Raw genomic sequence first — 4482 nt, 5'->3', positions numbered from 1 at the left:
TTGTTCAGACCCACTGGGTCCGAACCGGCTTCGAGAATCGAGCCTTTGGCACCGGTTGATTGGAGAGTAATTTGAAAAAAACAGAAAACTATGTCGGGAATATTAATTTGAACTAAAAATTTGGTGGCCAATTTAACATTATCAAAGATAAAAGTGAAAAAAGGTTTTAGTATACCAGAGGCCTTTTCCTCCCGTTGTTTTCAGGCTGATCCATATTGCCAATCTTTCTTATAATTCATAAAATAATCTTCTCAAAACACAAAAAATCATAAAAAGTTTATACAAAATTGCACGCCTTTCTAGAAGGTTGTAGGAAAGTTGGGCACGGTTTTCTTTCACTTTCCTCATTAAATAAATACAGTTGTCAGCCACCATCAGTGGGTAGATTCCCTGGATGCTTCCAAACTATACCCATTTATCTTTATTAAAAGATAAAGTTCCAACCTCCCCTTCATCTATATAAATTGAGGTTCTTGCAACCTTTGTGACCTTCTTTCCTTCATCTTTATCTCCTTGCCACAAATTTTGACACCCTCTTCTTCTTTTCCTTCTTCTTCTTGGTGTTTTTGGTTTGTTGGTTTATCTTCAGGCGAGTTTCCCTCTCTTTCTTTGGTTGTTGGTTTTTGTGGTTCTGTTTGTTTGTTTTGTGTTTGGCACGGGAAAAAAACCCAATTCAAAGGTTTTTTTTTTAATCATTCTTTACTTTCCTTCTTCTGGTTTTGATGGTGGTGGTTTTTGGATTTTGCTTAAGAACAAAACCCATTTTGGGTTTTAATAGCTTGGCTCCATGGATCTTGAAATACTCATGTTATTTTTTGGTTTTTGTTGGTGGGCCTTGTTTTACCAGGTTCGCTGGGTTCTTTTAGTGATATCTTTAGTTTTTTCCTGTTGGATCTCTGGATTTGATGCTTTTTCTTTGATGGGATTTTATGTTTTTTTTTTTCTGGATTTCTGTCTCTATAATATTGGTTTCTCTTTGTGGGTCCGTCTATTAGATGCATAATCTGGTTTCCATATTGATTTCTTATTGTTGGTTGCATTCTTTTTTCTTTCAAATGCATAGTTTCTTTTGGTTGGTTTGATATTGGGAATTGCGTCATCCCTGGTCACCATCTTGACTGTAGTTTCTGTTTCTGATTTTTCCTTTTACCTGGTAGATCTTTCATCTGAGAAACCACGTTTCTAATATGAACTGCCTAAACCATAATTCTGGAATGGCGAACGACCCGAAACAATTTCCATTAACGAAACATGTAAATCCATTGGAAAATAAGGAATGCAAATGTCCGCAGACATGGTTGTTGATGTCTGCTCTTGTTTCAGAGTTGTTTGCATGTCTTGTGAGATTTGCTTCTGCATTTCAAGATCTGTAGAACTTGGAGATTGATTTACCTTTATGTTGTGTCTTTGATTCCACTATGCAGAGCAGGTTTCTTGATGTTTCCTGGAACAATCTATACAGCAGCATCTTCCTTCTCGGCTTTATGAGCCTCCCTAATCGCATCCGAAGGGTTCATCTGGTTCAGTCATTCTCTGTTGTCTTCCTCTACTGGTTCTACGTCTTCTCATGAACCAAGTTTCCGCGATCTAGCCCGAGTTTTCCCTTGTACCTACTGATCTTGCAATAAATCTTGTCCATTATTATCTGCAATTTTTCGAAATTTATTCGATGTCTGCCCGTTTCCAATTCAAAGCCATGGATGCACCAACGGCTGCAGCCTCCCCGCCCGCGCAAGGGGCGAGTAATGTACATCACAGTTCTGGATCGGAAGGCGATCCTCGCAGTGTTGTCGATGAGAGGAAACGGAAACGGATGATATCGAATCGGGAGTCGGCTAGGCGGTCAAGGATGAGGAAGCACCAGCACTTGGATGATCTGTTAAACCAAGTGACCCTGCTCCAGGCTGAAAACAACCAGATGATATCAAGGATAAATGCAACATCACAGCAATATCAAGGGATCGAAGGCGAGAATTCTGTATTGAGTGCTCAGGTGAAGGAGCTGACTGAAAGGCTCCAGTACCTGAACTCTGTGCTTCATTTTCTGGAAGATTTCAGTGGGCTGGCCATGGATATCCCGGAAATTCCGGACCCACTTTTGAAGCCATGGCAGCTGCCTTGTCCATCCCAGCCCATTTTCGCATCTGCCGATGTGTTTCAGTACTGAAGGTTTGATGCTTGAGAGAGAAATCTTGTTACTTGTGTTGTCAGCTTGGTGTCTTCTAGTTAGGTACTGCTTGTCTCCTCCCATTCCCTTTTGGTGTTCTCTTTGTCATGGTCTTGATGTAAGAAATGAGAATGTAAACTCTAATCTGATGTTATGACTGTTTATGGCAATTGCAATGGGGTTTATGTTTCTGTTTGTGTTCAGAATGGTGAAAATTGGAGTACTGGATTATGTTGAATTATCCATAGCAGTTGAATTCGATGAGCAAGCTTACAAATGGAGAAACACTTAGTTGTTCATCATCCTTAGTTTGTTGCAACACCACAATGGTCAAAAAGTTTTATGAACAATATAGGCAACTTTCTGATAAAGGTTGCACATCCTTGCGAGGAAGTCATCTTATCTTGTCAAGGAGAGAGCATGGATGGTATATGGAAATGTGGATAAGGGTGTTTTTTTTTATCAATTGGAGCAGTTTCTTGTTCATTATATGTTGTTGACAACCCTATTTATGGCATATGCAATTGGGTTCATGCTTTTGTTTGTGCTCAGAATGGTGCTAATTGGGGTACTGGATTATGTTGAATTCTCCATAGCAGTTTAATCCACAACAGTTTCTGTTCATGATATAGTATTGACAACCCAATTTGTTGCATATGCAATGGGGTTCATGTTTTTATTTGTGTTCAGAATGGTGCAAATTGGTGTACTGGATTATGTTCAATTCTCCATAGCAGTTTAATCCACAGCAGTTTCTGTTCATGATATAGTATTGACAACCCAATTTGTTGCATATGCAATGGGGTTCATGTTTTTATTTCTGTTCAGAATGGTGCAATCTGGTGTACTGGATTATGTTCAATTCTCCATAGCTGTTTCTTGGTGATGATATATCGTTGATCAATGTTGTCAGAATGGATATCCGGTTTGAATTGTTTTTTCAAAACGATTCAAAGAATCGGCTGATTCAGACTCCCGACCGAATCGAGCTGAATTGGCCAATTTTTAACAATATTGAAACTATTTTAAACCCTTTTCAAAATTATTAAAAAAATAAGCTGAATCAGTTTGTTGTGAATCGATTTTGGGACGATACCTTGCTAATTGGCCTGAATCGGCTCTCTCTGCAAGTACGGCAGGCAGAGCTAGCACGGCTAGGTCTTTGATCCTGAGGGCGGTTTCTCCATGTAAATATTAAAATTAAAGTACGTCAGATGGATTCCTTGGATGTATTGTGTGGCTTTTATTAGATCTATTCTTAGGGTCTGTTTGGAAAGTGTGATGTGGGGGAGAAATCAGAGGTAATCCAATTTATTACGCTGGGTCAAGGTTTTCAATTCCTACATTAGCTTGTTTGAGGAAAAAGAATTTGTGGAATCGTGAAAACAGGAGACAAATACACATCAGCGAATTCCTTCCAAATCTTGGTTTTGGTTTCCTTCTCAAAGAGGAGAGAATTGCCAAATCCCTTCTTTGGGACCGATTTTGGTTCCTTTTGAAACCATTTTTTCTTAATTCCTTTCATATCCATTTTTTCTTGAATTCCTTCCATGACTTTTCCATCAATTCTTCCAACATACCACCTCTCCAAACCAGAGCAGATCCAGTGATCGAGCCCAAATACTTTAAGAAGTACTCGGGCTACATAAAACAGAGAAAATCACTCTGCATTTAGCGATTTTCTGTGTTTTGTGTTTTACACCGATCATCACTGCAAGTATAACAAATTTCTGGGTTTTGTGTTTTACAAAGTAGTTGGGCCACTAGGAAGGGCAGTGGAACTGGGGGAAACGGGCCCTGCCCCGCTCTATCCAGTCCCCGATCCCTGTTAAGAAAATTCCTATTATACTTTTATACATTTTATAAAATCTTATATATATATATATATATTCCTAATCCAAACATAAAACCCTTCCTCTCCTCTCTTATCTCTCCTTCCTCTAACGAGCTGTGCGAACTCTCATTTCTTGGGGAACCCCACCCCCACCTCGTTTAGACGGGCGATGAAGAACATGAAACGAAGAATGGACCGGGGTTGGAGGTTAAAATCAAAAGCCGTGCAGGGATGATGACAGGGATAAACCTTGTCCCTCGCACCCGCCCCGGTTCATTGCCATCCCTACCCACTTGTCTGGTAGGAGCAGCTAGTGCATGTCGCTTTGTGTTGGAACGTTGCAGGTTCAAAACCCAATAGTATAGCTAGTTGTATAAATATATATACGGGCACATAAAGCGCAGCAAATTGCTTAGCACATATCGGGTTTCTATGTTTTGTGTTTTACACAAAAATCACTGCACAAGTAGGCATTTTCTTT

The 4482-nt window shown here is 39.7% G+C and overlaps 1 pseudogene across 1 annotated transcript; it reads left to right on the top strand.

Moving 5' to 3' along the window:
• Positions 1 to 457: 457 nt before the first annotated feature.
• LOC149839192 (bZIP transcription factor 53 pseudogene) lies at positions 458 to 2369 on the top strand (annotated as a pseudogene). Its single transcript, XR_016431312.1, has 2 exons — positions 458 to 589; positions 1425 to 2369. The product of XR_016431312.1 is annotated as a bZIP transcription factor 53 pseudogene (transcript).
• The last annotated feature ends 2113 nt before the right edge of the window (positions 2370 to 4482 follow it).

This window comes from Nuphar pumila, chromosome 4 (assembly GCF_984573655.1).
Source record: "Nuphar pumila chromosome 4, dmNupPumi1.hap1.1, whole genome shotgun sequence".
Lineage (NCBI taxonomy): Eukaryota > Viridiplantae > Streptophyta > Magnoliopsida > Nymphaeales > Nymphaeaceae > Nuphar > Nuphar pumila.
This window is presented reverse-complemented; position numbering and strand designations above follow the sequence as displayed.